The sequence below is a fragment of the Rattus rattus genome, chromosome 5 (genome assembly GCF_011064425.1).
Source record: "Rattus rattus isolate New Zealand chromosome 5, Rrattus_CSIRO_v1, whole genome shotgun sequence".
NCBI classification, from domain to species: domain Eukaryota; kingdom Metazoa; phylum Chordata; class Mammalia; order Rodentia; family Muridae; genus Rattus; species Rattus rattus.
This window is the reverse complement of record NC_046158.1, coordinates 157,995,012-158,004,333: the sequence shown is the minus strand read 5'-3', so window position 1 is coordinate 158,004,333 and position 9,322 is coordinate 157,995,012. Positions and strand designations below refer to the sequence as shown.

General features: G+C 53.1%; 1 long non-coding RNA gene across 1 annotated transcript; it reads left to right on the top strand.

Annotated features, from left to right (window-relative positions):
• Positions 1 to 1,450: 1,450 nt before the first annotated feature.
• LOC116902422 lies at positions 1,451 to 3,538 on the top strand. Its single transcript, XR_004388070.1, has 3 exons — positions 1,451 to 1,665; positions 3,033 to 3,148; positions 3,485 to 3,538. It is a non-coding gene; the product is annotated as an uncharacterized LOC116902422 (long non-coding RNA).
• The last annotated feature ends 5,784 nt before the right edge of the window (positions 3,539 to 9,322 follow it).

The following is a 9,322-nucleotide window of genomic DNA, read 5'->3' as shown; positions in this document are numbered from 1 at the left end:
CCAGCCACACCCCGCTGTGCAACGAACACACTGTGCCTGCCTCACACAAGCGGCTGGTCCTTCCAGAATAACCACTCAACACAGTGGCTTCTGAGCCCCTCTCTCCTGGGGGAAAGAAAAGGGTCCCAGCCTCCTGCTGACGGCCCTATGTGGAGGAGGGAGTTAGACGTCTCCCCCAACTCCCATCAGAAACTGCTCCCCTCTTTCACCCTTTCCTAGCTGGGTAGTGAGTCCTTGCTAACAGGGATGGGAGAAGCTCAGTTCACACTTCACAGCTGACCGCAGTCAGGTCTACTCTTTGCAGCCTACTGAAGGGTGGCTACCTTGATGTGGGCCTTTAGGGCTAGGGATCAGCGGCTTTCTAAAAAAACGCCACTCCAGGCCTTCCCAGCGGGCCTTTGTTCCTGCAGACTGGAAGAACCACACAGAAGCAGTCAGGCCTCTATCCTATCTTTCCTCCTGGGCCAAACCAGCCCTTGACCACCTGCCCTCTAGCAGAAGCTAAGTACCCAGGCACACATTTTTCCCTCTCCCTTTCCGACCTTCTCCAGCCCAGTGGAAACCCCCTAAAGACACTCCACTGGGAAGGAGGTGATCTCCGGAGATCTCATCCCACTCCCGGAAGGTTCTCGGAGGGCCAGAATACTTCCCTTTCAACCCAAAATCCTTCCCTTTGCAGGTGTCAGTCTCAACCGTTGCTGGAAAATCCCCTCTTTCACAGTCAACTAAGCCCACCTTTGCTTATGCCCAACCCAAAGCCAAGGAAACCACCCACGGCCTGCCAGCACCTGCGGCCCGAAGGACACTGGCTGGTGGCTCAAAAGTGGAAGATTTAGACTACAAGCAGAGGCCGCTTCTCGTTAGAGCCAGCTTCTCTTTGCCTGACCAGCCGTCCCTCGCCTTTGCGGGTATTGGGGCAGGTCCCCAGCACTGTCCAAGACACCAAGCCCGCACGGTCTGCTGTCCATGGTGTAGACAGCAAAACCTGCCCGAACCGCTTTCCATCCGCGGAACCTGGATCCTCGCCCCGCAAAGGCGCTCCCAGGACAGCAGACCCTTTACCGTCCCTCAGCCCCACCCTCGGCTTTTGCAGTGGTCTAAGACATCTCCAATTCTAGCCTGCCCAGAGCTCGTTTCTATTCGGAGGATGCGCGGGGGTGGGGGAGGCACTCCCAAAGAGCCTTGGGTTTAGGAGCGCGCTTGCTACGGGGCCGGCTCCGTACAGCGACTCCTCAAAGACCAGTTCCTTTCCCAGGCCAAGGACCTCCCTTCGGCCTCCCCTTACTATTTGTGAGAGATATTTACACTAGGCCAGAGCGTGGTGCTTGGGGAGTCTGGGACAGCACCCCTTCCATGGGTCAAACCAAGTTTAATTTTTTGCATCTCCGCCGAAACGTGCCTGCGCGTTTCCTCCTGGTACTCCTATGCACTCAGCCCGGAGCACCCGGTTTCTCTATTTCCAATTGCCTGCGTCCTGCCGCCCGGCCCTGAAGGGCTGGGGGAAGGGCTGTCCTGGGTGTGGGGGTGGAGCTGCCTGTGTGCTAAGAGAAGGGGAGCCCACCCCAAGCATTCCTCTGCCTGTTTCTTTGAGTCCGCCCGGTAGGGATCTTTTTGATGACCGAGAAACCTTCAGAGTCAACTTACTGATGCTGGGCCTTGGCTCAGGTTTGTTCTTCCCTGGACTCCCCATGGCCCAGCCTCACCTCTCCACGCTCCTTCTTCCCGGCGCAGCCGCCTCTCCCCAGCACACTGCGAATTTGCATTTGTGGATTTATTTATTTGTTAGCTCCTGGGTACGTGAGGGAGAGGAAGGGGCACGAAGGTGGGGCGACACAGTCCAGTTGGCTCAGGCTCCAGGTTCCAGGCCGCTGCTCCGCGCGCACAAAGGCCATGCGCGCCGCAGCCCGGCAACTTTGAGACGGGTCAGGTGGCTCAGGCGGGGTGGGGGCGGGAGGAGGAAGGGAAGGGACTAGACCCCCTCCTTTCCCCTCTTGCCCTCCATCCGCGAAAGCTTGCGATAGCGTGGGATTAAACAGATCAACAGAAACCCGTGGAGAACTCCCTCCCTTTCCGCCCTTTCTTCTTCGTCACACCACCGCCCCCTCCTCTGCAGGAGGCTTGTCATTCCTCCAGAAAGGGGAGGGGCCTTGGTCCACATCTGGGAACAGCTGGCCCACAGTCTCTTGACCCTTGATCCCACCCTGGCTGTGAGGAGAGGAGGAATGGAGGAAGAAGGCCTTCAGACTGCCACAGGGTCCACAACCCCCCTCTACATGCATGACCTGGGGAGGGAGTTGTAGGACAGATGCAGGGCCCACAACACAGATGTGGCCAGCAGAGGGAAGAAGGGATCAGCTTTGGTAGGCTGGGTGCAAGGACTGTAGGCCCAGCTGCAGCCCCAGGGCCCTCTGCAGGTTTTAAATGGTTCATAGCTTCCCAGATCGAGCACGGGTGGTCAAGGCAGCTTGAAGGCCTTCACACAGGAATGTCACAGGCCTCAGCCCCTTCATACCCAGTACAGGTGGCCTTAAACCTCTCTCCTGGGGGCAGCTTGTCTCCTGATACATCTGGAGATGAGACTAAGGCTCTCAAAGCAGGGTGTGTACTTGATACTCAAGGGGAGAGGCTCCGGAAGGCAACCCCCACCCCAAGGTACCTGGGGACACTTCACTGCCTGCTTTATCCTATGAGGAGAGTATAAGGATGAGTGGCTCCCACCCAACACTCCGAGGGTGTGCTTTCCATCTGGAGATGCAGCTAACCTTGGCTGCCCTAGGCTGTGGTCTGGGTGGGGCCAATGGGGAAGGAAAGATCTTCTGGCCTTGCTCCTCCTAGCCCTTTGTAGAGGTGGGGGGCGGGACCCCCACCATGACTGAGTGTTGAGGGCGGAGCTAGCACTACAAAGACTGCAATTGTGAGTGAGGCCATGGTGGACAATGGAGGGGGGGGGTGAACAGAGGCCTGGGCCCTCCACATGGAAATGAGGCCAAAGCCCCCTTTTCTCCCTCCTTTCCCTCCTCCTCCCTGAGTAGAGTGAGCACCGTGGACAGAGCTCAGATGAAAACCCAGGAAGTGAAATTCATCTTGGTCCGGGGTCCCCCAGAAACTCCACCAGGGCCTTCAACACTGCGTAGACTCCGAGAGCCAGGTAACTGCAGGCTGGGGTGGGGGTGGGGAGCGAAGGAGGAGCACAAACAGGAGGCATTGTTGCATCTGCAAGGGCTGACCAGGGCAGGACAAAGACCGAGGGATCCAGACTGAGCCGCTGGCCTGTGGCGGGCAGCGGCGGGAACAGTCCTTTTGTTCCTCCGGGTCCAACATTTTGCCTATCCTTGGCTAGGCTCTGGTGCTCCTGTGAATCCCATATTTCCAGGTGACTCATTGGCCACCCACCGTGGCAGAGATGGCACACTCTCCTCCCTCAACTCTGTACCTTTCAGAGTGGGCCTTGGCTTTTATGAAGAAAACTTCTCTTTACTTCTAGGGCAAGCCTGAGACCCCAGGCAGAATGCTGTGAGAGGATGTCTCTACCCCAGGGATATTTTTTTTTAATTTTTTAATAAAAATTACACTTAAGTATTTACTCTTTGTTTGTTGTGTACACACATTGAGGGAATGTGCCACAGTGTGCACGTGGAGGTCACTCGAGGGAGTCCATTATCTTTTTCCATTATGCAGACTCAAACTCAGGCTTGGAAGCAAGTGTCTTCACCTGGTGGGCCATCTTACTTCCACCTAGGAACCTTAATGTCAATAAAATCATCTGGGAGCTAGGAGCGAGCACTGCTCCTGTACTAACCAGAAGAATGGGTCAAGCATCACAGCAGGAGCTTGGGGAGGATGCTTTCTGGTTTCCTTGGAATTCTGAAGGGTTTCATAGGCCCAGTCCAGGCACTGAGACCTTTTGACAAGGTTACCCCTCAGGGCCCCTCAGAGGCCCCTTCTTTTAGAACTTAGGCCACAGGGCAGCCCGAGAGCCTGAAGAGCAGAGACAAGGATTCCTGGGAGTCTGAAGAGTCTCCTTCACTGGAACCTTCGCCTGACTGATCATCTTAGAAGCCAGGCAGTGGAAAGGTGGAGTAAAGACATCCTAAGCCCAGAGCATTTTCTCCCTTTTTCCTTGCTGAATATGCACAGGGCAGAGTGCTCCATGCTATCCCTGCTGCCCCCACAATTTACAGTCTGATCTCTGAGTAGGGTAATAGGGAGTACTCCTCCTGGACCCTGGGCTGCCATTCTTAGCTGAGCACCCTCCCAAGTGGCAGAGGGAGCTCACACTCTGCACCAGAAATGCCCTGCATTGTGCCTGGCCCCTTGGCTCACCGTCTCATTCCTTGTAGGTTCTCAGAGATCCCCAGACCTCAGGGACCCTCTAAAGGGAGCCCTGATCACATGATACCTGCAATATTGAGCTGGTTTCATCCAGAATCTCAGACGGAACTTTCCCAACAGTGGCTTGCCTTGGAGAAGCCCCTTCTTGAGCTACAGGGCTGTCCTGCTAAGCTGAGCTGTGAAGGGGCTTGCTTCAGCTGGTGCCTGTGTAACACGTCTGACTGTGTTCTCCCTCCTAGACAGCCTGCCATCCTCCCAAGGTGCCTATCACCATTTGCCTCTAAGCACCTGCACAGGCTCAGCCAGTTGGGTCGGGCTGCTGTCCAGTCTACAAAAGGCTCCTGGGAAGGTCCAGGGATTGCTGTCTGACAGTAGAGCATTGACCCTTCCTGCACTCCTTTTGGGTATACCCACCCCATAATCAACTACCTTAGGGTTGCCCATTCTGGGTTACCATCTGGGCTAGGCCTCTGGAAGAGGAGAGAGAGGGATGGAAGGGGAAACAGAGGTATCAGGATTGGCTTTGAAGTGAACAAAAGCCTTGGCCCCTCCTACTCTTGTTATGAGGAAGGGGTCCAAGAGTCCTGGTCAGTGGTGCAGAGGCATGAGGCCACATGCTGTAATCACTATAGGGAAGGAAGTGGGACTAGTCTATGACTGGTGCTCAGTCTTCTTATGTGGGGAGTCTAGAAAGAACAGTCTTGTCTAGCCTAGACAGAAAAGGCACAAGGTGTGTGCAGAGAAAAGCCCTCATCAGGTTGACACTCACAGATGCTCTTTGGCATCCCCTCATCAGTCTGGACCATGGGAAAAAGCAATTTGGACTATTTGTTCATAATTGTGTTCATTTCAAGGTATCATTCACTTAGGGCAAGCAGTAGAGGTAAGTCCACTAATAGCAGAAATCAGCTCTCTTTAAACACACAGCTACTTAAGCAAAGAGAGTGGATGGAGGAGATGTGAGGTCAACAGAGCAGGGGGTGGTGTCTGTGGTGCAGGGTCCAGGGGTGTGAGAACAGCTGGCAGGGGCTTCTGTGTCCCCGGAGGGTCTCTCCACCTCTACACAACGACTCCTGCCAGTAGTAGCATCTCACATTCTACTTTGTAACTTTTGAAAATCTACTGTTTCTTTTTCCCTGGAGGGTATTTGGAGGGCTCTTCTGCAGTTGCTCCTGATATATCTGGAATAGGTGTAGAGGGGAGGGAGTTGACCTGGAGTCTCCCACAGCACTGGCCTTGTTATTGGAGGCCCCTCAGTCTGGACAGTGCACAGAGGATGCTGTTTCTGGTGGGAGACCTCTGGAAGTCTAGTTGTCTTCCCTAAGCTCCATAGACTGACTTCCAGAGACTCAAGGACAAGAACCATCATAGGATTGACAATGGGTTAAATGATTCCCCAAGATCCTGGAACCTGTAGGGTGGAGGGAATGCCTTGAGAAGAACAGGCAGATGAGGTTTTGACAGCTGTCCAACTGGTTGATTTATATAGGGCATCCCAAAAGCAGGCCTGACACTGGGGCTTTATGGGACCCATTTTGATACGGGGGTGGGGGCAGGTGAGATGGGTAGATTTCTATAGACTGAGGGATATAATTTAGTGTGCCTTAGCCCAGGAAAGGTAAAAGAATGTTTATAGACAACAACCCAGAGGAGTATGATGTATAGTTCTGCTCTGCAACTCCTAAAAGAGAGATGCTGTGAGAGAGTGGATGAGGGCTGGCCAAGTCCTTGCCTGGGAGCCTCCCTTGCCAGGAGCCTAGGGGTCCCTCCTCCCGTTGCTCTTTTCTGAGTGTCTGCTTAGGTCCCCTGAGGCCTAGATAGGACCCAGTCCACCTGTCCATTCTGTGCTTGGTATCTACTCTCTATCCATGGGAACAGATGTGAGCCCACATGGCGAGCAGGTCTATTTACACAAGGGTTTTGTACCGCTCAGCCTGGAATATGGGGATTCTTAGTCCCATTGCTGCCCCCAGAGCCCCTGTCCTTGGTAGCCCTGGTGATACACCTTCTGCCAGGCCAGCTTCAGTGTGGGTACCGCAGCCAGGGGAGTCTAGAGGCTCTGGGTACAGAAGAACTTCACCCTCTGTAGGTAGCAAACACCAGCCACCATCTGTAGAAGTGCGTTGGTTCTGAAGAGGGAATGGAAATTTTTACTGAAAGGTGCAGAGCTTAGAGCAGGGAAAGGAGGTACGTGCTACCATGAGCGGTACAACCTCAGCCACACACTTGCCACATACCATTCCCGAGTTTCCTGCTAGAATCCCCAGGTGTGGCATGGGGAGGGCAGATGTCCCAAGGCTCTGCCCACAGTTTCCCTGATGGTTTTCTGCTCTCCCTGTCAGACCTCAGCCCTCTCCATGGGCAGATGGTTACTGGATCAGACATTCACAGATGGGAGGCCTTCTCTGGGGATTATGGGTCTCATGAGACTGGAGTAGGAAGTGCTATCTGGGAGTTGGTGTAGCCCCTTCCTGCCGCTCTAGCTTCCTCACACTGTCTTACCTTATAGAAACTCTATACATAGCTGGAAAATGAAGACACACCCATATTTCAGGAGGCTTATATAGACCTGTCCTACAAGGGCTCTTTCTGGACTCCTAACTCTTCCTCTAGCCCCATGTCTACCCCTCCAAGCACACCCTGCTCCCTTGTCTCCCCTGCCCCTCTGCCCCTGGATCTCTTTGTCCTCACACCCATTACTACTCACAGGCCCAACTACAGGAACTGGGCATTGCTTTCCAGGATTCTCCTCAGCTTCTTGAGAGATATATCTGTTCCTCTGGTCAGTCAGCGTGCTGTTGGCCGTCCCCTGCCATAATGTCAGTTGTTCGGAATCAGACAGGCTGGGAATGTTTCCACTTTGTCATTGGCTGTTCTGACCCACAGAGGAGACAATAATGTCTGCCTCCTGGGGCTTTCCAGCAAATTTTGGAGTCACAAAGACAGAACCTGTCTCGAGGAGGATGGGGGAAAAGGGACAGCTGTCCCACTTTTGTGAGAGGAAATCTTAACAAGAGCTCATACTTATGACACTGTCGGTTCTGAGGAGCTTGGCTTATTGAGACCCCGTTTCTCCAATACTAGGCCTTTCCCAGAGCACTGGCTTCCATGGAGCTTGGAAAAGGAGACTCCAAAGTGGCTGGTCCTCAAATGTAGGTAACAGAGGCCCCACAGTTCCAGGAGAAGGGGCAGTGAAAGCCGAGGAAGGAGCAACTTTTTCCTCTGGCTCAGCTACTCTTGATACTGGGGGAACCTGGCCCCCCTCCCCTGACTTGAGGTAGCTGGGGGAAACTGGCTTCTTCCTGGCTCAGCCACTCCTGAGGAAGCTAAGGGAAACCGGGGTTTCCACCCATGTGGAAACAGGGTGCTTCAGCGGGTGGGTGCTGTCCAAGGTGCTGTCCAGCCTAGAGGATTCTCTACCTGCCTGAAGAAGGTAGGTAGTTCTCAGGCAAGGCAGGGTCATTTGACAGGAGCAGCAGCACACCCTGGGCCAGCCACATAATATAGAGATAATATTTTCAGGTCTTCTGACTCACCGCTGGACTCCTGAGAGGCAGGACTGTTCTTTTTTTTTTTTTTCAAATGTATTTATTTATTATATATGAGTACACTGTAGCTGTCTTCAGACACACCAGAAGAGGGCATCAGATCTCATTACAGATGGTTGTGAGCCACCATGTGGTTGCTTGGAATTGAACTCAGGACCTCTGGAAGAGCAGTCAGTGCTCCTAACCACTGAGCCATCCCTCTAGCCCAAGGCAGAACTGTTCTTACACCAACCTTATAACCTGGGCCTGTTAGGGACAGGGCCTTGGTGTGGGACAGTGACTGAAAGCTCCCTCCAACCCTTATGCAGTTATGGTATTTGTGTGTTCCTTGACTCTGCTATGGGTGGCAGGGAACTTAGAGGACAAGGAAGGGACAGGCTCTCTAGGGCTATCTTCATTGCTGTCTTCACCAGCATCAATCTCTCCACCCTAAGTCCTGACTGAGCCCCAGGCCTCCTCCTATTTGTTGGTTCTTATTCCTCTTGATCAGAAAAGACATGAAAGTGGTTTCCAGAGCACTTGGGGGACCACCCGCACCATAGAGGCAAGGGAGACAGGTGCTGACAGCCAGGTAAGAAGCAAGGCAGAAAGGCACAGGCCAGTCTTTCCCTCTAGAAAGATCAGAGGTCTCAGCGGGAAGGTGGAGAGGGACACCACGAGGTTGGGACTCAGGTGGGTCTTCTGAGTCTCACTGGGGTTTCTTGTATCTCAAATTGGGCTTCTGGGTTTCAGGTGAAGCATCCGAGGGCTCAGCAAAGACGCTGGAAGGTCAGGCGAGACAGACATCTGTGGCAATCTCTCTCTCTCTCTCTCTCTCTCTCTCTCTCTCTCTCTCTCTCTCTCTCCTGAATACCTGAATACACCGAACAGGTGTCTACCACTGACATATATATATATATATATATATATATATATATATATATATATATATATATATATATATATATCTTGTCTTCTTTTTGCCTTTATTTTGAGACAGTCTCACTAATCTATCTGCCCAGGCTGGTTTTGAACTTGGAATCCTTCAGTCTCAAATTCTGAAGTAGCTGAGATGAGAGGGCTATGCTACTGAGCACATCACGACTTTCACGTTTTATTGTCTCTTGCCAGCCAAAGGGACAATAGCTTCCGTACTGCATGAGGGGGATGCCCTGACTGAGGAAACTGAGGTCCGGTGGTGGCAGTCAGCCTCAGAGTTGGTGTCTATCTGAGGTATCAGGATTAAGGCTGAGTGACCAGAACTTCCTCTGTAGTGCAGCCCTGTGAGTTCCTCCTCGGCCCTTGTGCTTCCCCCTCGCTATGTAGGTTGTGACCCTTACAACATCCAGTAGACCCATCCCTAGTGTGGCTCAAGGCAGAAGGCTGAGTTGGAAAAGAGCAGCGAGAGCTGCATATAACCTGCACTGCTTGGAACTTATTCACCACTCACCAGGCTGTGAATG